The sequence below is a fragment of the Lolium perenne genome, chromosome 3 (assembly GCF_019359855.2).
Source record: "Lolium perenne isolate Kyuss_39 chromosome 3, Kyuss_2.0, whole genome shotgun sequence".
Lineage (NCBI taxonomy): Eukaryota > Viridiplantae > Streptophyta > Magnoliopsida > Poales > Poaceae > Lolium > Lolium perenne.
The window spans coordinates 5,580,816-5,605,355 of record NC_067246.2 but is presented as its reverse complement, the minus strand read 5'-3'; the positions used below and the strand labels follow the sequence as shown (position 1 = coordinate 5,605,355).

Here is a 24,540-nt window from a genome sequence, read left to right as displayed (position 1 = left end):
ACCAAGATTAGATGGGATCCAAGGGTCCTCCCACACCCTAGTAGTCATACCATCTCCCACTCTTCTAATTAACCCCCTTCTGAGAGCGACTCTCCCATGCAGAATCGCCCTCCAGGTATGAGAGGCATTTTTTCTTTTTTGATGCTTCCAAAAACTCCACATAATGGAAGTATTTGCTTTCAGAACTTTAGCACATAAAGACTCGGGGTGAGTCATCAGCCTCCATCCCTGCTTAGCAAGAATGGCTTGGTTGAACTTGTGCAGCTCTCTAAAGCCCATGCCTCCTTCAGATTTGGGGATAGAGATATCCGCCCAATTCTTCCAATGTATCTTCCTTTTGTTTTCATCACCACCCCACCAGAATCTTGCAATGATGCTAGAGATCTTCTTACAAGTTTTTACCGAAAGTTGGAAGCAACTCATAGAGAAAATGGGAATAGCGTGGGCAATGGCCTTGATCAAAACCTCTCTAGCCGCTCCACTCATGTGCTTTACATTCCAAACGTTAACAATATTCTTAATGGCAGTAGGAAGATGATCAAAGGCTTCTGAGGTAGAGATCCCAAGGGCAGTAGGAAGACCCAAATATTTTTCCACCAAGGCATCGGCTTCAATCTCCAGACCCCAATGCACGGCCAGCTTCATCTCATCAGAGCAGTTCTTGCTGAAGAAAATTGCAGATTTTGACATATTCACCATCTGACCCGATCCATTCTTGTATATCTCCAGGATCCCTTTTCTAAACATAATTATCACACGCGACATATTAAAAACTTGGGGTGCAAAGAAACGGGAAAAGACGCACGCGCAGCCGCCTCCTCAACCCTAGTCGCCTCTAGTTCATCCTCCTCCATAGATCGATTCCCCCTCCTCCGGTCGGCTTTGCCGGCGTCGGGAGGAGTGGGGAACCCAATCTATGCGTGGAGTTTTCAATAAAAGTAGTGTTTTTATTAAATTATGTTAGGATTTTGGTAGCCGCATTCTTGTTGGTTTCCCCTCAATGGAGATGGCATCATCTGCAACAAGTGATCTTCAGCCTTTCGTTCGGCGATGAGATCTTCTTCCCGGCGTCAATGGTGGTATTGAAGGATCACAATCTTCTATGTATGGGCCTTCAGATCTTTCTTGGCCGGATCAATTTTGGATCTTTTGTCGGTGTTGCCGCGAGTAGGATTATCCTCGCAGTTTTTGTCCCGGCTGCTACGTCCTCGGCAATGGTGATTCGTACTCTCGGCTTTCCATCGACGATGATAAAGCTAGTCGGTTGTTATTCCCTGACATATTGATGTTGGTACTCTTGCTGATATTGAATGACTGCTTTAATGGTTGTGTGCGTGCACGCAGCCTTGACATTACGACTCAAAAAATTATGGGAGAACTTTCGTTGGTATCTACAGATTTATGGTTCGTTATCTATCTTTAGCTGCCTTCAGAAGAGTACAAGATTGTGTTCTGAAAGAAGAAAAAATTTGAAGACCTCGAAGATTTATTACTATCTTTTAGACTTTATTTTGTAATCGTTGGAGTCAGTTCATGTATCTCACCATGTACTATTTGTTACTATGAATATATGTGATATTGATTGTAAAAAAAGAAAACTTGGGATGCAATTAGGGGCAAATTTACCGAGGCTTCCATAGGCTAGACCGCTGGAGGCTCGAGCGGTCGAGCCTACCCTTATTTCGCTAGAATACGAATTATTGAGAAAATATATTTTATAATAAATCTATCAATATTGATTTAGTATTCTATGTGTTCATAACTTTTTGTATAAACTTTGTTAAACTTAGAAGATATTGATTCTTAACTAAACCTATACTTATGCCTTCTATTTATATTTTAGAACGGAGGGAGTAACATTGGTTCAAGCAAGTGTAGCAAAGAGACACAAAATCATGCAGGGTGGCCAATTTGGACGTCGAATTCCTAGGTATAAATGAATGTTCTCAAATCCGTAATACTACCAAAAAGATCTAACACGTACTAGGATATTATTCTAACTAAAAAAAGAATCCATATATATATATTCTATTATCACGTACTATAAATTATGCATAGTGCTTGACGGCGATATCAGCGATCTCCTCCGCAGCAGACGGGCAATCTTTCATGAGCCGTTGAAAACCATCCGTGGAAGCGAACGATCCCAGATTACCATCACGAGACAAAAACTGGATGCACGCGTCCTTGAGCACGGGGCAGCCATGCCGGTCCGCCAGCGTGAGCATGGCGGCCAGAGAGCCCATGTCGACGCGCGGGCATAGGGCCTCCTCGCACGCGAGCTTCAGCTTCTCCATCCCGTACTTGTCGGCCGCCACCAGCAGCCGGTCCGCTATCGTCGGCTCCACCTTGATCTTCTCGCTACAAGCAGGGCCGTAGTTGCTCATGAACTGGAGCATGGCCTCGACCACCTCCGCGTCCAGACCGCCGGCGATGTGGAGTTGGCCGGTTGTAGCGTTCTGGAGGGCCTCCTTCAAGAAGGGGGAGTGGGCCTCAAGCAGAAACCGGTGCGCAGGGAAACTCTTCCCGTTGTCCGTTGCTCTATATGGCCTCCCTCGATCCGCCTGTTGGACCCGCCGATCGACTGGGCTGCCAGCCTGCTTGAAGTTGGTCTCGCGCGCGGTCGAGTTGGACCCACCGACTGGGTGTGGACGCGCCGAGGCGGAGCATGCTTGGTGCAGTGGGTCGACACGCGCGCGCGATCGATCTCCTTTTTTCCGCGTGCGGCAGCGACGAGACATACACGACACGTGCACGTGCACGTGCGATGGGAGTACGTACGTGTTCGATTTCACCGAGATCCATAGAGATGATCTCTTTCGATTTGAAGGAGTACGTACGTAATTGGGTACGGTGCTGGTCGCCTCGATATATCCATCTCGGTCCACATAACCGAAACATTACAATTAATCAGATCGGTCCATCTGTGCTTAACCTTAATTAATTAATTACGTATTAGTATTAAGGAGACGTACCTGACAAAACCAGCGCCTGCGCCTGCGACACTAGCCCCCACCCCTTTCACGTTTCTGCACGCCACCATTCCATTCCATGCTAGCTGTGAGAGGGCCTCGCTCTAAAAATAACAACTTGTACTACGTGCTACTACTAGTCGCCTACAAATTAATTCCTTTCCCTCTTTTCTCTTCCTGGCCCGTGAAGAATCAAACTTTGTCACGTGTATTTGATTGCACTTGTGTGTATTATGCAAGTAATAATAACCTACGTTACTCCCTCCGTGTCCGATGTCTTAACTTTATCTTGATAACCATGCCGCTCAACTCCAGCGCCGCCGAGACGGACACTAGAAAAACCTCCACCGTCGCAAGATCCAATAAAACATCATCACCAAATAAGGTTTTGTGAATTGATGAACAGGCCCTGCAAGCAGCAAGGCACATTTCGATGTGGCACGTCGACCGGGGGATATCCCGCTGCTATCTTGGACCAAGGCCTGACGCCTCACATCGACAAAGTTGAGACAACCTTTTTCGAAACAAAGGGACATCGGATTTCCAGAGTTTCATTAGTGTCCTAATAATATGCAACTAAAATATCAAACGGAAAGGAAAAACCCTTCTCTACTACATCTCGACCGCTAGAGGCTGTGTAGCTCATTGGCGCTACATCATGGATCCGGGCTCATTCGTCAAATGTTTTAGGTGGGTGATACTAAATGGTGGATCTCAGCAGCGGTGTCGAAATACAAGGCTCGTCGGAGGAGGGTAGGCTTAATTGGTCGATGATGTTCCATCGGTGGGTAGTGCAAGGAAGGAGGATGGTTTTTGTTGCTGGGTGGGCACTCCTTGCAATCGACATCGAGGGGGTCCCGCACCTTGAAGGTGATGGTGTAGAACCGGCTGTTGTACTACATATCGTACTCGTCGCCACCTTTGCGTGAGAGTTCCGCTCCCCCCCCCCCCCCGCCACGGATGGCGAAGGCTGCAACGCTCAAGCCGGAGAACGTGATCGATGGATGGATTAGGGAAAAATGTAAATGGTCGGCTGATCCAAACTAACTACTAGATCGATACAAGCTATAGCTAATTATTTTGTTTGTCAAGGACTACAAAATGCTGGATTTTTTTACGTCGTATATGCTAATTATTTTGGCCAACTGCCAAGTGCACTTGCTCGATGACTTCGTAATTTACAGAGTTCTCAAGCTCAAATGATTAACTTAGCAATTCAAGAAAATATCACTCCTACTACTACTTTACTTTTGGTTCTGCTTGTACCGCCGCTGATGATTATTTTAGATCATCGGAATTTTTCCAAAACAATAGAACTTAGCAATCCAAAATTTTGGCACGAAAAACCCCTATTTTCCAGACTATCACAGTTCGCATCATCAGAAGATTAAAAAGAAAACCTCTCAAAGCGCATTTTTTTCACATAGCTTATCGACCGGAGCATTACAATACACCAATATTACACCAACTGAAGCATTTTTTTTCAAATACAAAGACGCACCAGCTGCTGCTGTCGAGACAGCCAGACCAAACCACACGGCATGGCCACGTCGACAAAAGGATACATTCAACTGACAGCACGCGCAGCACATACACAGCTTTGTGGTAAGCTTTCTCAGCATCTCTATATTACAACCATTCAAAACAATGTTTCAAATACACGAACAAGCAGCAGCAGCACAACATCCCCCACATGGACGCCAGACTGAACCAGCCAAAGATGAGCCACGGAACATACCCTGGACATGTCATCCTCGTGGGCGGACTCGCCGTCCCTGCACTGGAAACGACCATGCAGAGTTTCAGCACTAATTGCAGCACTCAGACATCCATTCTTCATATCACTAAATGTGCATATTCTTGATAGCATTCATCGATTAGCTCCGGTAATACTTCATACCAGTACAACTAGTGAAAATATTCATCACCTTTGATATACATGCAAAGTTCTGAACATGAAAACAACTCCACTCGCTGAAAATGAAAAGATGAGGGATAAGAGGTCTCACAGGCGGATGATCTGCATGGTGTGTTTGATGATGAGAGGTCTCACCGGATGACAAACAAGCAGCCGCGCAACAGTCCAGAGATGGACGCCCGACTAAATCAGACAAAGATTAGACACAGCACATGGCCCTGGCCATGTCGTCCTCGCCGGCGACTCGCCATCCCCTGCAGCAAGAACGACCATGCAGAGTTGATGCATTGCAGCGCTTAGACAACAATTCAACCACATATATACAACCGTTTTTGTAAACATCAAGGGATTGTTTTTCTCCTACCAACAATGAAAGCCCATGGATTCCGGACAGCCTGACATTACCAACAACCAATTTACTACTTAACATCATATTTCAAACAAGCTTCATGCGGATAAAACATATTGCAAAACACACGGGCTCTATTTTTTCAATACCAAAACAAAGCTACAATCCTAAAATCAAACATTAAGGAATCCTACCCATCACAAGAACAATCAACTAAAACACTACTTATCAGCGACACAACCAACTCCTACAAACCAAAGCAGGTCACCGCGTTTAGGATTGCAGAGTTATCAAGATGCTCAAATTGTCAATTCCTAAACTAGTTCAGGCCCTAAATTCTGAACAGAGCCCAACCACAAGTCACACGGGCATAGAGAAACATGTCAACAAGGACGTCATGATCATTAACCACTATTGTATAGCAAGCATGGCTGCAATCCATTCAAGGGCAACCAAAGATTGACCAGCAATAATATAGACACAAAACTGGAGACTCCAGGCCAGCATGAGCATGTTACTGTAAACATCACGGTATTGTATTCCTACACACGATTAAACATAAAGATTCCGTAGGCGTTTGGCAGAGTCAGGCCTGATCTTTAGAACACCTGAAACTTAAGGGGATAGCTACCTGAGGTGGGAAGTAAGGATCACATTACTAAATCTTCGCCCTTTATTGTTTGCTCAAAGCAGACACCAATACCCATTGTATGGCTTAGAGATCCATCCAAACTTGATTATCTCATCCAGCCAGACAAAATTATAGTTTATCATATGGAAAAGTTGCACTACATGCTTGTGAGGACTGAGTGATGCAAATCAAATCCTTCAAGTCATCATCCTGGTGCTCTACATTTTAAAGAAAATGCAATTATATTTGTAGGCAGTAACAACATAAATTCTGCAAGTAACACTTAAACTCCTTTAACAAAAGTGTTCATAAAAACCCCTGAATCAAACAATTTTTGTGTGTTTCCATCAAAGTATCAATCCAGGCTTGCCAATTACCATCACATCCATTGTTCATATCAATAGTTGTTCATATTTTTGCTAGCATTCATCGATTAGCTCCGTTAATAGTTCATATCAATACAACTAGTGAAAATATTCATCAGATTTAATATACACGCAAAGTTGTGAACATGAAAAGAACTCTACTCGCTGAAAATGAAAGGATGAGGGATGAGAGGTCTCACAGGCAGTATGGTTGTAACAAAAGAAGAACACTGTCGTCACCACAACAGTAACCACTTGAGGCGGACACTGTTGTATACAGCACCATCATAACGCCAGAACATACACGGTTGCTGAGTTCGGATTCAGCCTTAGCCAACAGCTTCTTCAAGTTTCCCTGACGAAAAAAAGAAAAGACACGATTGGAGTAAATTCCACACACCAATTTCAACCATGTTGAGTAAAAGAGAAAGTTTATCGAAGCGAGACATGTCAAACATAATATATCATTAGTAAAAATAAACAGCTCCATTAATCTGTTCTGACCAAGCACTTAATAAGAATCACCTTGAAGAAATAGTTTGCTGCAATGCATAGACAAGAGGGTGATGTTCAGAAAACAATATTGACTGTTCACTGCATGTACCAGAAATCACACACTAGCATTTTTTGCAGCAAGTTTGGCTCCTCAAGTTAATGAACCACAAAGCTTGTTCTCATCTAACATGTGGATAAACTTGTCCTACTGAACGCACTGACAAGATATTCCTTGGAGTTAATTAAACAGGCAAGATTAACATTCCAGTTTGACAAAGTACTCACATTTAGCTAGAGTGTACTGCAGCAATTTGAATCAAAAGCACGCAGGAACCATTAAATTCGGAAATCAAACCAATTGAATTATTGATGTGTCCTTGCTTTGCTTCCAGTTAACTAACCTCAAAGCTTGAACTGGTCTAATCTATGAGTAAACTACTGACAACAAACAAGTGTTCCTGGAACGTAATGACAAAGAACAAAAATGCTTGCTGAAATGTCACTACTTGTTCATGTTCTAGCTTGCATTCATCAATTAGCTCCATTAATTGTTCATATCAGTACAACTAGTGAAAATATTCAACGCCTTTGACATGCATGCAAAGTTCTGAACACGAAAACAACTCCACTCGCTGATGAGGGATAAGAGGTCTCACCAGCAGATGATCTGCATGGTGGCGTGCTTGATGATGCCACTATGGTTGTAGCCGAAGAAGAACGATGTCGTCACCACAAAAGCCACAAGCTGAGGCCGAAACCGTTGTGTACAGCACCCGCCATAACGCCAAAAGCATATACGGCAGCTGAGAGTTTGGATTCAGCCTTGGCCAACATCTTCTTCAAGTTTCCCTGAAGAAAAAAGAAAAAAAATCCATGATTGGAGTAAATTCCACACAACAATTTCAACCTTGTTGACTAAAAGGGGAAGTTTATCGGAACGAGACATATCACAACACCCAGGTTGACAAGGTACTCACATTTAGCTAGAGAGGCTGCAATTTGAATCAGCGCACACAGGAACCATAATTAGGAAATCATACCAATTGGATTATTGATGTGTCATTGCTTTGCTTCTTCCAGAGTTAATTGACCTCAAAGCTTGAACTGATCTAATCTAGGACTAAACTAGTACTGACAACAAACAGGCGTTCCTGGATGACGTACTGACAACGAACAAAAATGCTTGCACATGTATCATCATTTCACGTTCAGGAAAACCACGCCGCCGTGCTTACCCGTATCTCACAGCCACTCGAGCACTCGAACTTGAGGCACAACAGGGTAAGTATATAGAAGTAGAACGCGTGCATCGTCTTCCCATCCTCCAGCGCAAAGGTCGGGAGCCGCCGTACATCCACCACATAGCAGTGTCGATTCTTGTGGGCTCAGGTCTGAAGGAAAATGCACCGCAATTTCACTGTCAACATCAAATTCAAGTTCGGAGTGACAATAAATGTGATGGGAAGAAAATGTGATATTAAGAGGTGAATTGGACAGAAACAAGTATAGTGCTTGCATAGCACAACACCCAGGTTGCATCATGGTTTTAACCTGGTACTCCAAAAAAGAAGGTGCTAGCAGCATCGTTTTGCAGCAAGGTTGGCTCCTCCGGTTTAATTAACCGCAAGAGCTTGTGCTAGTATAATCTATGGAGAAACTAGTCCACCTGGGTAACACAGTACTGGCAGCACATAAGTGTGCTGATATCAAACCGTCTAAATGTATTTTCTTTGAGCTGAACCAACAGGCATCAATGTACGAAATTTATCGTATCACATACATGGACAACCAAAGGATCCCTAATTCTGATCTAAAATTTATCTACGCACTGATATTGAGTTTCTAGCACAGACGGACTGCAATTCACAAATCAGAACCCAGGTCCAATTAAATCGAAATCAGCAAAATTATTTACTGGTTCGTTCTAGAGACAGAGAGACAGAGGGAGGGAGACAGAAGAGGAGAGGCGCCTCACCGGCCACACGGGGGCGGACTTGTTCCCAGCGAGATCGTGGGAGGAGACCGCCAGACGCAGCACGTCCGAGTACTGCCGCGGCGGAACGGCCTCGTGGAGGACGCCGGGACGGGGGGGACCCCGTGGCGCGATCTGCACGTGGAGGACGATGGCAGCCAAAGCCCTCCATGGCCTGCGTCGTCGCCGGCGCGTCCTGGTGGCCGGCTCGCCGGCGCGTCCTGGTGGCCGGCTCGCCGGCGTGCAGCGGCAGCCGACCTCGGCCACGCAAGTGACGCAGGCTTGCGAGATCGACGGATCCGCGCGCGACGTGCACGCAGGCGTGCGCCGGCAAACGGCCTGCCGCGCCGCCGTGGTTCGTGGGCGACCGGCGCCGCCTCTGTCGCGGGAAATGGGAGCCGAGAGGGGGAAATTTGGCTGATTCATGCCAAGATGGAATATTTATGGGAAAATTTGCTACAGGACACCGTTATTTTTTAGCATTTGCTGAAACACACCGCTCGATTGTGTCTTTGCTAGGTACCATTACAATTTTGTGACACATTTGCCAGAACACACCACCAGCCCAAAAATGGTAAGTTTTGCACTTTTGCGTGTGATGACTGGTTTTGAAGACAAAGTGTAAAACTTTCCGTTTTTAGCCAGGTGGTGTGTTTTGGCAAATTTGCCACGAAATTGTAATGGTACCTAGCAAAGACACAATCGAGCGGTGTGTTTCAGCAAATGCCAAAAAATAACGGTGTCTTGTAGCAAATTTTCCCAATATTTATACGGAGTAAAATTTACTCTCTCCGTAATCTATGCTAGTATTAAAAAGTATCCCAAATTACTATCTGACTACTTCCTCCGGATTGGAATCCCGTGAATCGGGAAGAAAAATAATTTTCACCAGAAAATTTGGTGAAGAATCAGCATAGAATTAAAATGTTCCTAAAATCTAGGAGAATTTACTAAGTGAGCAGAAAAAACAATCGGGAAATTAATTTCGGGGCGGAATTATAGGGGATCCACGCGGGGGGTTAATTTCGCAGGAATTAGTACTGTAGTACGTAGTAGCATGTTTGTAGGAAAGTAATCAAGGGAAATTAATTAAGTGCGCGGATATTTGGGAATTTAAGCCCCCTCTCTGGCTCTCTCCTTCTTTCCGATTTAATTGACTCCAATCGACACCATCGTTTGCTCATTATCTTCTCTCCCTCACGTTAATTAAATAAGAACAAGCGGAATACCTTATATAAACCTGAAAAATCAGAAAATGCTTGCAAGACCCACTCAATTCCTTGTCTCTCTCTTTTTCTTTCTAGTGAAATCCCTCCCACGTGACAAACGGTTTGGGGGACGCTTTGTGGGACGCGGCTGGAGATGCTCTAAGTGACCCAGCTGCGAGAAAAAAATCAAACTTGGAATCAGGCACTTATTCCGGGAATACATTCATGAAATGAGCTATCACCTACAGAGTTCTATGGCTTTTATGTAAAACGGGTTAGGTTATGGACAACATGCATGCATAGTTTGTCGGAACAATGACATATCGCACATATGTGTGTGCCCTGGGACGTGAATCAACGTTCTGTGCGGGGTTTTGGCATCATGGCCAAGGAAAACTCGTTTTCTATTTTCCGAGTGTGAAATGTTTTTTTTTTGTGAAGCAGGTACAAAGGCGCGAACTAGGGTTGAGTGAAACACATGCACAACGATAGAAGAGCGCATACACAAGACGTTCCACATACCTGCCATGTGCGCTAGCTCTCTGGGAAGCCGTAGAATCCCCTGCAGTCTCTCGCCGATGCCTTTGGAAACGGGCCGGATTTGAACTATATGCCCACTTTTCCCGCTCCTGATTTTCTGGAAAAATCATTTTTAGCTCTCGAACGTGTCATTTTATGTGACCATCTTTTTCGGTTTCGCATGCCTCCCAACAGGTGCACCGCCGCGTTTGCCTCGGCGAAACAAGACGTCTGTTGCGTCCCATTTTGAGTACAACTAATTCAAGACAGAAATCAGAAAAATGTGAGAGCTTCGCGAGGCTTCATTTTATATGACCTAGCTTCGAGGAAAAAATCAAACTTGGAATTAGTAAGTTATTACGGAAAAACATTCATGAAATGAGCTATCACCTACACGGTTATATTGGTTTTAGGTCAAACGGGCTAGGTTATGGCTGACGGACATGCATAGTTTGCCGGAACGAGATCATATTGCGCACATGTGTGTGTCCTGGGACGGGAATCAACGTTGTGTGCATGATTTTGAAATTGTGGCCGCGGAAAACCCGTTTTCCATTTTCCAAGTGACGGGATTCCCCACCGTCTCCCCGCCGATGACATTGGAAACGGGCTGGATTTGAACTACGCGCTCAGTTTTCCGTACACCTGATTTTCTGGAAAAATCTTTTTTAGCTCCGGAACATGTGATTTTATGTGCCCATCCTTTTAGGTTTTGCGCGCCTCCCAACAAGTGAACTGTCGCGCTCGATGCGGTGAAACGGGACGTCTCGTGCGTCCCATTTTAAGCACAACTAATTGAAAAAAAAATAAGAAAAATGTGAGACCTTCACGAGGCGTCATTCTTTGTGACCCAGCTGCGAGGGAAAAAAATCAAACTTGGAATAAGACAGTTATTCCCGAAAAACATTCATGAAACGAGCTATCACATACGAATTTCTATGGGTTTTAGGTCAAACGGGTTAAGTTATGACCAACGGGCATGCATAGTTTGCCGGACCAAGACCATATCGCGCACATGCGTGTGCCGTGGGATGGGAATCAACTCTATGTGTGGGGTTTTTTCACGTGGCCACGGAAAATCCGTTCTCCATTTTCTGAGTGCCGAAACGGGTTTTTTTTGTGTGAAGCGGGTACATGGGAGTGAACTAGGGTTTAGGGAAAACCGTGAATAACAATAGAAGAACACATGCACAACGTGTTTCACACACCCGCCCCATGCCCTAGCTATCTGGGAAGCCGTAGGATCCTCCACCGTCTCCCGGTGATGTCGGTGGAATCGGGCCGGATTTGAAGTACGCGTCCACTTTTCCCTGCTCCAGATTTTCTAGAAAAAATCATTTTCATCTCTGGAACGTATCATTTTATGTTCTCACCACGCGCCTCCCAACAGGAGCACCGCCTCGCTCGACGTGACGAAACGGGACGTCATGTGCATCCCATTCCGAGCACAACTAATTAAAAAATCATAAAAATGTGAGACTTCGTGGGGCTTCATTTTATGAGAACTAATTGCGAGGAAAAAAGTCTAACTTGGAATAGGACAGTAATTCCAGAAAAAACATTCACGAAATGAACAATCAGCTACAGAGTTCTCTTACTTTTAGGTCAAACCGCCTGGGTTATGGCCAACGTGAAGGAGATATGCCCTAGAGGCAATAATAAAGTGGTTATTATTTATATCTTTATGTTTATGATAAATGTTTATATATCATGCTAGAATTGTATTAACCGAAACATTAGTACATGTGTGATATGTAGACAAACAAGAAGTCCCTAGTACGCCTCTTAAACTAGCTTGTTGATTAATGGATGATTAGTTTCATAATCATGAACATTGGATGTTATTAATAACAAGGTTATGTCATTGTGTGAATGATGTAATGGACACACCCAATTAAGCGTAGCATAAGATCTCGTCATTAAGTTATTTGCTATAAGCTTTCGATACATAGTTACCTAGTCCTTATGACCATGAGATCATGTAAATCACTTATACCGGAAAGGTACTTTGATTACACCAAACACCACTGCGTAAATGGGTGGCTATAAAGGTGGGATTAAGTATCCGGAAAGTATGAGTTGAGGCATATGGATCAACAGTGGGATTTGTCCATCCCGATGACGGATAGATATACTCTGGGCCCTCTCGGTGGAATGTCGTCTAATGTCTTACAAGCATATGAATGAGTTCATAAGAGACCACATACCACGGTACGAGTAAAGAGTACTTGTCAGGAGACGAGGTTGAACAAGGTATAGAGTGATACCGAAGATCAAACCTCGGACAAGTAAAATATCGCGAGACAAAGGGAATTGGTAATATATGTGTATGGTTCATTCGATCACTAAAGTCATCGTTGAATATGTGGGAGCCATTATGGATCTCCAGATCCCGCTATTGGTTATTGGTCGGAGTGAGTACTCAACCATGTCCGCATAGTTCTCGAACCGTAGGGTGACACACTTAAAGTTGGATGTTGAAATGGTAGTTCTTGAATTATGGAATGAAGTTCGAATATTTGTTCGGAGTCCGGATGAGATCCCGGACATCACGAGGAGTTCCGGAATGGTCCGAGAATAAGATTCATATATAGGATGTCATTTTATGTGAAATAAAATGTCGCGGAAGGTTCTATGGAAGGTTCTAGAAGGTTCTAGAAAAGTCCGGAAGAAACCACCAAGGAAGGTGGAGTCCACAAGGGACTCCACCTCCATGGCCGGCCAGCCCTAGTGGGGGTGGAGTCCCAAGTGGACTCCACCATAGGGGCCGGCCACCCCCCACATGGGAGGTGGGAATCCCACCTTTGGGTGGGAGTCCTAGTTGGGCTAGGTTTGCCCCCTCCTATGGAAGGTTTTGGTTTGGTCTTATTCTAAGACTTGGACACCAAAACTTGGTATCCTCCTATATAATGAGGGGCCAAGGGAGGGGCCGGCCACCCTAAGACCATAGCTTGGCCGCCCCTTGAGTGGCCGGCCACCCTCCCAAACCCTAGCTTTGCTCCTCCACTTCATATTGTCCGGTTTGCTTAGCGAAGCTCCGCCGACTTCTACACCGCCACCGACACCACGCCGTCGTGTCGTCGGATTCAAGAGGAGCTACTACTTCCGCTGCCCGCCGGAACGGGGAGGTGGACGTCGTCTTCATCAACAACCGAACGTGTGACCGAGTACGGAGGTGCTGCCCGTTCGTGGCGCCGGAACCGATCGTGATCAAGATCTTCTACGCGCTTTTGCAAGCGGCAAGTGATCGTCTACCGCAGCAACAAGAGCCTCATCTTGTAGGCTTTGGAATCTCTTCAAGGGTGAGACTCGATACCCCCTCGTTGCTACCGTCTTCTAGATTGCATCTTGGCTTGGATTGCGTGTTCGCGGTAGGAAAATTTTTGTTTTCTATGCAACGTTATCCTACAAAGTGGTATCGAGCCGTGTCTATGCATAGATGGTTGCACGAGTAGAACACAATGGTTTGTGGGCGTTGATGCTCTTGTTATCTTTAGTTTGAGTACTTTGCATCTTTATGGCATAGTGGGATGAAGCGGCTCGGACTAACTTTACATGACCGCGTTCATGAGACTTGTTCCTCGTTCGACATGCAACTTGTATTGCATAAGAGGCTTTATGCGGGTGTCTGTCTCTCCTACTATAGTAAAGATTCAATTTACTCTTCTATTGAAAACATTAGTATCAACGTTGTGGTTCATGTTCGTAGGTAGATTAGATCTCTCTCGAAAACCCTAAACCACGTAAAATATGCAAACCAAATTAGAGACGTCTAACTTGTTTTTGCAGGGTTTTGGTGATGTGATATGGCCATGATATGATGATGAATATGTATGAGATGATCATTATTGTATTGTGGCAACCGGCAGGAGCCTTATGGTTGTCTTTAAATTTCATGTTGAGTAGTATTTCAAAGTAGTTGTAATAGTTGCTACATGGAGGACAAACATGAAGACGGTGCCATTGACCTTGGTGCTACGCCGACGATGATGGAGATCATGCCCGAAGATGATGGAGATCATATCCGTGCTTTGGAGATGAAGATCAAAGGCACAAGAACAAAAGGGCCATATCATATCACATATGAACTGCATGTGATGTTAATCCTTTTTATGCATCTTATTTTGCTTAGATCGCGACGGTAGCATTATAAGATGATCCCTCACTAAAATCTCAAGATAATAAAGTGTTCATCCTTAGTAGCACCGTTATTAAGTCTTATCGTTTCGAAGCATCTCGTGATGATCGGGTGTGATAGATTCGATAAGTACATACAACGGGTGCAAGACAGTTTTGCACATGCGGATACTAAGGTGGCCTTGACGAGCCTAGCATGTACATACATGGTCTCGGAACACGTGATACCGAAAGGTAGAGCATGAATCATATGGTTGATATGATGAACACTATGAGTGTTCGCCATTGAAATCACACCTTTTCTCGTGATGATCGGGTTTAGGTGCGGTGGATTTGGTTCGTGTGATCACTAAGACAATGCGAGGGATATTGTTTTGAGTGGGAGTTCACTTAGGTTTTTAATTATGTTGAATTAAAATTTGAACTCAATTTGTCATAAACTTAGTCTAAACTATTGCAAATATATGTTGTAGAGATGGCGTCCCCAATCAATTTTAATCAGTTCCTAGAGAAAGAGAAACTTAAGAGCAACGGTAGCAACTACACCGATCGGTTCCGTCATGTGAGGATCTTCCTCTCTCGGCGGAAATCTGCAATTTGTGCTTGATGCACCGCTAGGTGACCCTCCCGCAGAAGATGAATCCGATGAAGTAAAAGCTGTTTACGCAACTCGGAAAACTCGGTACTCTCAAGTTCGGTGTGCCATCCTGTGCGATGCGGAATCCGATCTTCAAAAACGTTTTGAGCACCATGATCCTCATGAGTTGATGAATGAGCTGAAAGCTATATTCGAGACTCATGCGGCGATGGAATGCTATGAAGCATCGAAACATTTCTTCACCGTATGATGGAAGAAGGCAGCTCCGTTAGTGAGCACATGCTCGCCATGACCGGGCATGCGAAGAAACTCGATGACTTGGGAATAGTGATTCCTAACAGACCGGGATTAATCGTGTCCTTCAATCACCGCCACCAAGTTACAAGAACTTTGTGATGAACTACAATATGCGTAACATGAACAAGGAGTTACCTGAACTCTTTGGCATGCTAAAAAGTCGCTGAGATTGAGATCAAGAAAGAGCACCAAGTGTTGATGGTCAACAAGACCACCAGTTTCAAGAAACAGGGCAAGTCTATGGAAAATTCAAGAAGGGTGGCAAGAAAGCTGCCACGCCTCCTATGAAACCTAAGAACGGCCCTAAGCCTGATGCTGAGTGCTATTACTGCAAGGAGAAGGGACACTGGAAGCGTAATTGCTCCAAGTATCTGGCTGATCTAAAGAGCGGCCTTGTCAAGAAGAAGAAAGAAGGTATATCTGATATACATGTTATAGATGTTTATCTCACTAGTTCTCGTTCTAGTACACAGGTATTTGATCGTTCGGTTGCTCATATTTGTAACTCGAAACAGGAACTAAAGAATAAATGACAACCGCTGAAAGATGAAGTGACGATGCGCGTTGGAAACGGATCCAAGGTCAATGTGATCGCAATGACACTTCCTCTACATCTACCTTCGGGATTAGTTTTAAGCCTAAATAATTGTTATTATGTACCTGCGTTGAGCATGAACATTATATCCTGGATCTTGTTTAATGCAAGACGGTTATTCATTCAAGTCTGAGAATAATGGTTGTTCTATTTTTATGAATAATATCTTTTATGGTCGAGCACCACAAAAGAATGGCTTATTTCTGTTAGATCTCGATAGTAGTGATACACATATACATAACATTGATGCTAAGCGAATTAAACTAAATGATAATTCTACTTATATGTGGCACTGTCGTCTTGGTCATATTGGAGTGAAACGCATGAAGAAACTCCATACTGATGGATTACTTGAATCACTTGACTTTGAGTCACTTGATAGATGCGAAGCATGTCTAATGGGAAAAATGACAAAGACTCCATTCTCTGGTATGATGGAGCGAGCTACTGACTTATTGGAAATCATACATACCGATGTATGTGGACCAATGAGCGTAGCATCGCGCGGTGGTTATCGTTATGTTCTAACCTTCACAGATGATCCGAGTAGATATGGGTATATCTATTTCATGAAACATAAATCCGAAACTTTCGAGAAGTTTAAGGAATTTCAAAGTGAAGTAGAAAATCAACGTAACAAGAAGATCAAATTTCTACGATCTGATCGTGGAGGTGAATATCTGAGTTATGAGTTTGGCATGCATTTAAAGAAATGCGGAATACTTTCACAATTGACACCGCCGGGAACACCTCAACGAAACGGTGTGTCCGAACGTCGTAATCGAACTCTCTTAGATATGGTTCGTAGTATGATGTCTCTTACTGATTTGCCGTTATCATTTTGGAGTTATGCATTAGAGACAGCCGCATTCACTTTAAATAGAGCACCATCAAAATCCGTAGAAACGACACCGTATGAAATATGGTTTAATAAGAAACCTAAGCTGTCGTTCCTGAAAGTTTGGGGTTGCGAAGCCTATGTAAAGAAGTTACAACCGGACAAGCTAGAACCCAAAGCGGAGAAATGCGTCTTCATAGGTTATCCTAAGGAAACTATAGGATACACTTTCTATCACAGATCCGAAGGCAAAATCTTTGTTGCTAAGAACGGAACTTTTCTTGAGAAAGAATTTCTCACTAAAGAAGTGACTGGAAGAAAAGTAGAACTTCGATGAGATTGATGAATCTATACTCGTTGATCGAGTAGCGCAAGATCGAAGTTGTACATGCCGCATACACCGGCAACAGAGGAAGCTAATGATAATGATCATGAAACTTCGAACGAGGAAACTCTTGAACCTCGCAGATCGACAAGGGAACGTGCCACTCTGATTGGTATGATCCTTGTCTAAATGTCATGATTGTGGATAACAATTATTAGGACCCTGATACGTATGAAGAAGCTATGATGAGCCCTTATTCAAACAAATTTCAAGAAGCCATGATATCCGTAATTGGATCCATGTATGATAACAAAGTATGGACTTTGGTAGACTTACCTGATAGCCGAAAGGCTGTCGAAAATAAATGGATCTTCAAGAGAAAACAGATGCCGATGGTAATATTACTGTCTATAAAGCTCGACTTGTCGCAAAGGGTTTCCGACAAATTCAAGGAGTTGACTACGATGAGACTTTCTCACCTGTAGCGAAGCTGAAATCTGTGAGGATTTTGTTAGCAATAGCTGCATTTTTCGATTATGAGATTTGGCGTATGGATGTCAAAACGGCGTTCCTTCATGGAGCCAATGAGGAAGAGTGGTATCGGGTACAACCCACAGGTTTTGACGATCCTAAAAATCCTGACAAAGTATGCAAACTTCAGCGTTCAATCTATGGACCGAAGCAAGCATCGAGAAGTTGGAACCGACGCTTTGATAAGGTGATCAAAGACTTCGGGTTTATACAAAGGTCATGGAGAGGCCTCGTATTTACAAGAAAGTGAGTGGGAGCTACGTAGCATTCTGATATTATATGTAGATGACATATTATTGATCGGGAATGATATAGAACTATTAAGCAGTGTTAAGGGTTATTTGAATAATAGTTTTTCAATGAAAGACCTTGGTGAAGCATCGTATATATTAGGCATCAAGATTTATAGAGATAGATCAAGACGTCTAATAGGGCTATCACAGAGTACATATCTGGACAAGATTCTAAAGAAGTTTAGAATGGACGAAAGTAAGAAAGGGTTCTTACCTATGTTACCGAGCAAGGTATTGAGTAAAACTCAAGGACCGGCTACGGCAGAAGAAAGAGAAAGGATGTGTAACATCCCCTATGCCTCGGCGAGGATCTATCATGTATGCCATGCTATGTACTAGACCGGATATAGCACATCTTTGTTAGTTTGACTAGCAGATATCAAAGTGATCCAGGAATGGAACATCGGACAGCGGTCAAGAATATCCCGAAGTACTTGAAAAGAACTAAGGATATGTTTCTTTGTTATGGAGGTGACCAAGAGCTCGTTGTAAGCGGTTACACCGATGCAAGTTGGAACACCGATCCCGATGACTCTAAGTCACAATGCAGGTACGTGTTTATATTGAATGGTGCTGCAGAAGTCGGGCAAGCTCGAAGCAAGGCACGGTGGCGAAGTCTTCAACAGAATCGAGTACATAGCGGCTTCGGAGGCTTCATCGAAGCGGTATGGATGAAGAGGTTCATTGTAGAGCTCGGTGTGGTTCCGAGTGCATTGGACCCATTAATCATTTCTTGTGATAACATGGGTGCCATCGCCAATGCACAAGAGCCAAGGTCACACAAGAGGTCAAGCATATCAAGCTGCGTTACCACTCGATTCGCGAGTACATCGAAGATGGAGAAGTAAAGATTTGCAAAGTACACACCGATCTGAATGTAGCAGATCCGTTGACTAAAGCTCTCCCTAGGGCAAAGCATGACCAACACCGAATGCCATGGGTGTTAGGTATATTACAATGTAATCTAGATTATTGACTCTAGTGCAAGTGGGAGATCAAGGAGATATGCCCTAGAGGCAATAATAAAGTGGTTATTATTTATATCTTTATGTTTATGATAAATGTTTATATATCATGCTAGAATTGTATTAACCGAAACATTAGTACATGTGTGATATGTAGACAAACAAGAAGTCCCTAGTACGCCTCTTAAACTAGCTTGTTGATTAATGGATGATTAGTTTCATAATCATGAACATTGGATGTTATTAATAACAAGGTTATGTCATTGTGTGAATGATGTAATGGACACACCCAATTAAGCGTAGCATAAGATCTCGTCATTAAGTTATTTGCTATAAGCTTTCGATACATAGTTACCTAGTCCTTATGACCATGAGATCATGTAAATCACTTATACCGAAAGGTACTTTGATTACACCAAACACCACTTTGCGTAAATGGGTGGCTATAAAGGTGGGATTAAGTATCCGGAAAGTATGAGTTGAGGCATATGGATCAACAAAGTGGGATTTGTCCATCCCGATGACGGATAGATATACTCTGGGCCCTCTCGGTGGAATGTCGTCTAATGTCTTACAAGCATATGAATGAGTTCATAAGAGACCACATACCACGGTACGAGTAAAGAGTACTTGTCAGGAGACGAGGTTGAACAAGGTATAGAGTGATACCGAAGATCAAACCTCGGACAAGTAAAATATCGCGAGACAAAGGGAATTGGTAATATATGTGTATGGTTCATTCGATCACTAAAGTCATCGTTGAATATGTGGGAGCCATTATGGATCTCCAGATCCCGCTATTGGTTATTGGTCGGAGTGAGTACTCAACCATGTCCGCATAGTTCTCGAACCGTAGGGTGACACACTTAAAGTTGGATGTTGAAATGGTAGTTCTTGAATTATGGAATGAAGTTCGAATATTTGTTCGGAGTCCCGGATGAGATCCCGGACATCACGAGGAGTTAGTGTTTGGTCCGGAGAATAAGTTTCTTATATAGGATGTCATTTTATGGGAAATAAAATGTCGCGGAAGGTTCTATGGAAGGTTCTAGAAGGTTCTAGAAAAGTCCGGAAGAAACCACCAAGGAAGGTGGAGTCCACAAGGGACTCCACCTCCATGGCCGGCCAGCCCTAGTGGGGGTGGAGTCCCAAGTGGACTCCACCATAGGGGGCCGGCCACCCCCCCACATGGGAGGTGGGAATCCCACCTTTGGGTGGGAGTCCTAGTTGGGCTAGGTTTGCCCCCTCCTATGGAAGGTTTTGGTTTCGGGTCTTATTCGAAGACTTGGACACCAACACTTGGGATCCACCTATATAATGAGGGGCCAAGGGAGGGGGCCGGCCACCCTAAGACCATAGCTTGGCCGCCCCCCTTGAGTGGCCGGCCACCCCCTCCCAAACCCTAGCTTTGCTCCTCCACTTCATATTGTCCGGTTTGCTTAGCGAAGCTCCGCCGGACTTCTACACCGCCACCGACACCACGCCGTCGTGCTGTCGGATTCAAGAGGAGCTACTACTTCCGCTGCCCGCTGGAACGGGGAGGTGGACGTCGTCTTCATCAACAACCGAACGTGTGACCGAGTACGGAGGTGCTGCCCGTTCGTGGCGCCGGAACCGATCGTGATCAAGATCTTCTACGCGCTTTTGCAAGCGGCAAGTGATCGTCTACCGCAGCAACAAGAGCCTCATCTTGTAGGCTTTGGAATCTCTTCAAGGGTGAGACTCGATACCCCCTCGTTGCTACCGTCTTCTAGATTGCATCTTGACTTGGATTGCGTGTTCGCGGTAGGAAAATTTTTGTTTTCTATGCAACGTTATCCTACACAACGGGCATGTATAGTTTACCGGAACGAGGCCATATCGCGCACATGCCTGTGCCATGGGATGGGAATCAACTTTGTGTGTGGGGATTTTCCATCGTGGCCACGGAAAATCCGTTTTCCTTTTCCGAGTGCCGAAACGGGTTTTTTTGTGAAGCAGGTACAGCGGCCGTGAACTACGATTGAGGGAAACTCGAGCACAACGATAGAAAAGCACAGACGCAACATGTTCCACACACACCCGCCCCACGGGCTAGCTCTTCGGGAAGCCGTAGGATCCCTTGATGTCTCCCGCCGATGTCGTTGCAATCGTGCCGGATTTTAACTATGTGTCCGCTTTTCCGTGCACCAGATTTTCTAAAAAAATCATTTTTCCTCTGGAACGTGTCATTCTATGTCTCCAACTTTTTCAGTTTCGCGCGCCTCCCAACAAGAACACCGCCACGCTTGACACGGCGAAGCGTGACGTCCGATGCGTCCCATTCTGAGCACAACTAATTCAAAAAAATCATAAAAATGTGAGACCTTCACGAGGCGTCATTTTATGTGACGCACTTGCGTAGAAAAAAAATTCAAACTTGGAATATGGCAGTTATTCCCGGAAAACATTCACGAATTGGGCTATCACCTAGGGAGTTTATGGCGTGCAGGGGTTAGGTTATGGCCAACGAGCATGCATAGTTTCCCTAAATGAGGCCATGTAGCCCATATGTGTGCCCTGGGATGGGAATCAACGATATGTATGGCGTTTTTCCATCGTGGCCACATAAAACCCGTTTTCCATTTTCCGAGTGTCAAAACGATTTTTTTTGGTGTGAACCAGGTACATGGGCGCATACTAGGGTTGAGGGAAACTCATGCACAACAATAGAAGAACACATAAGCAACACGCTCCACACACCCGCCCCACGCGATAGCTCTCCGGGAAGCCATAGGATCCTCCACCGTCTCCGGCCTATGTCGCTGGAATCGGGCCGGATTTGAACTGCGTCCACTTTTCCCTACTCTAGATTTTCAAAAAACATATTTTTAGCTCCGAAACGTGTCATTTTACCTGCCCATCCTTTTCAGTTTCGTGCGCCTCCCAACAGGAGCACCACCGCACTCGACGCGGGCGACCAGGACGTCTGGTGCGTCACATTCCAATCACAACTAATTAAAAATTCATAAAAATGTGAGACCGTCGCGAGGCATCATTTTAAGTGACCAAGTGGCGAGGAAAAAAATTCAAACTTCGAATAAGACAGTTATTCCCAAAAATAGTCATAAAATGAGCTATCACATATGGAGTTCTATGACTTTTAGGTCAAACGGGTTAAGTTATGGCCAACGGGCACACATAGTTTGCCCGAACGAGGCCATATTGCGCACATGCGTGTGCCCTGGGATGGGAATCAACGCTATGTGTGTTTTTTTTAAATCTTGGCCATGGAAAATCCGTTCTCCATTTTCCGAGTGCCGAAACGGGTTTTTTTGTGAAGCGGGTACAGGGGAGCGAACTAGGGTTTAGGGAAACTTGTGAATAACGGTAGAAGAACACATACGCAACACGTTTCACACACCCTCCCCATGCGCTAGCTCTATGGGAAGCTGTACGATCCTCCACTGTCTGCTGCCGATGTCGATGGAATCGGGCCAGATTTGAAGTACGTGTGTCCACTTTTCCCTGCTCCAGATTTTCTAGAAAAAAAAATTTCAACTCCCGACGTGTCATTTTATGTTCCCATCTTTTTTGTTTTCTTGTGCCTCCGAACATGAGCACCACTGCGCGCGACGCGGCGAAACGGGACGTCATGTGCGTCCCATTCCGAGCACAACTAATTGAAAAAATCATAAAAATGTGAGACTTCGTGGGGCTTCACTTTATGTGAACTAGTTGCGAGGAAAAAAATTCAAACTTAGAATACGACAGTTATTCCAAAAAAAAAAACATTCACGAAATGATCAATTAGCTACACATGACTTTTAGGTCAAACCAGCTGGGTTATGGCCAACGGACATGCATAGTTTGCCAGAACGAGGCCATATTTGCGCACATGGGTGTGCCCTGGGATGAGAATCAACGATGTGTGTACCCAAAAATAAACACCCATCAAAGAATAAAGTACAAGGCAAAGATATATTTTCCTGTAGTGACGTAGATGTGTGGGTATACATGTGCAATAGGTGCAATTGGAGCACCCATGTGTGCTCCATTTAGTTAACCAATTCAGATTAAGAGGGAGGCTTGACAATAATATGGATCAAAGTAGCATTGTGCCCAAACCGATTCATTATTTATTGCATATTATTGCATACATTTACATATGGAACATCAGATCAAGTGAAGAGAATCTGCATACTTCGCTAATTAATCATATGGTACAGAAAAGTCACAGCTATATGGGAAAATAGCCAGCGATCATGTCCCACCCAAGAACGGACCCACCTGCAGGTAGATATATGCATGCATGCATGAATCATTTGATCCATCTGGCTGCCGGATAGCAAGAGGAAATCTCTGCGATGATCTCTCCACGATTAAAGCAACCAGCGATTTAAAGCAAATCAGAACCAATACAAGTCAACAAGCCAAATCAGGACCAATTAATATCTTCGATTCCCTCCTCCCCGGAACCCAGCCACAACAAGTCGAGCGATCCGATGGCTGCCGCTTCACCTCGCGCTCGTCACGCGGATCGTGCTTCCATCCGTCGTCTCCCCGCAATCCCCGTTGTTCCTCACGCCTCGCAGCTGCCCGCGATGAAGCTCTATAAATCCCCTCATTATTTCTCCAATATCGTCTCATTCCTTCTTCCACCGACCTCACGGCCTTCACCACAAATTCCTCCATCATCAGCTCATGAATTTTATGTACTCCGGCGAGACTGTCCGGCCAAGGCTGGAATACAGCCCTGCACGGGATGGTGAGGAAAGGCCATGCCTCACTATGCCGGCGGAAAGATCCAGGCATGCTGCATAAGACTCTAAGCTTTCTTGATCTAATTCTTCAGTGTAATTGTGGTGCTGGACATAGATCTAAGTTTTGTTGATCTAATTCTTCAGTGGACTCGTGGTGCAGCGTTGGAGATATGGTGTGCTAGTCAGCTGCAGGAGGTAGAAAGGCATGCATATATCTGCCTACCGTCGGCCACTATCTAAGCAGCGTACATACGAGTACGACTGTTTCTGTTTTTGTTCTTTGATCTTCTGTGTTTGGTCTCTGTTTCTGCATCGTTTCTCTTGTTTTTTCCTGAGTTGATTTTGTTGGACCTTGAGGTTCAGGTAGAGGTACGTAGGAGATGAAAGAGAAATTCTAAATGGAGCTTAATGAGAGGCATCAGTACATAACTAGGAAGGAGTAGAAAATATATTGTATATGTTCCAGATTAAAAAAAACTTTTTATACTAGCAGTAGTACAAATTTTGATCACTGTAAAATTGTAAGAATGTATTCACTTCCCGATCCCAGTTCATGTGTCTAATGGTGGTAGAATGTTTCAGCCAAACCATTTTATTGAGCACTGCTGGTTAATTTATGATTCAGTCTTTATTCTTTACACGTACGTAGTACGATTACTGCTGCAGCTTGTGTCTCGTAGACATAGGCAGGCCATCTTCACAAATTTTAATGGAGTTCCCTGAAACCTGGGCGAGATGAACGGCTAACTGAACTTTCTTTGCAACTCTGTACCGGGTTCTGGTTGCCTTGGTAGAAAAAAAACAAAGTCCA

The 24,540-nt window shown here is 44.4% G+C and overlaps 1 long non-coding RNA gene across 3 annotated transcripts; it reads right to left on the bottom strand.

Moving 5' to 3' along the window:
* Positions 1-4,368: 4,368 nt before the first annotated feature.
* Positions 4,369-9,121, bottom strand: LOC127325592 (uncharacterized). 3 transcript variants are annotated; one of them, XR_007867299.2, is made up of 7 exons: positions 8,706-9,121; positions 7,966-8,121; positions 7,387-7,579; positions 6,436-6,590; positions 5,871-6,088; positions 4,982-5,144; positions 4,369-4,752 (listed from the first exon to the last, which is right to left on the bottom strand). It is a non-coding gene; the product is annotated as an uncharacterized lncRNA (long non-coding RNA). The 3 variants fall into 3 exon arrangements; XR_007867298.2 differs by lacking the exon at positions 4,369-4,752 and having other exon boundaries at positions 4,761-5,144; XR_007867300.2 differs by lacking the exons at positions 4,369-4,752; positions 5,871-6,088 and having other exon boundaries at positions 4,761-5,144; positions 8,706-9,115.
* Between the last annotated feature and the right edge of the window lie 15,419 nt (positions 9,122-24,540).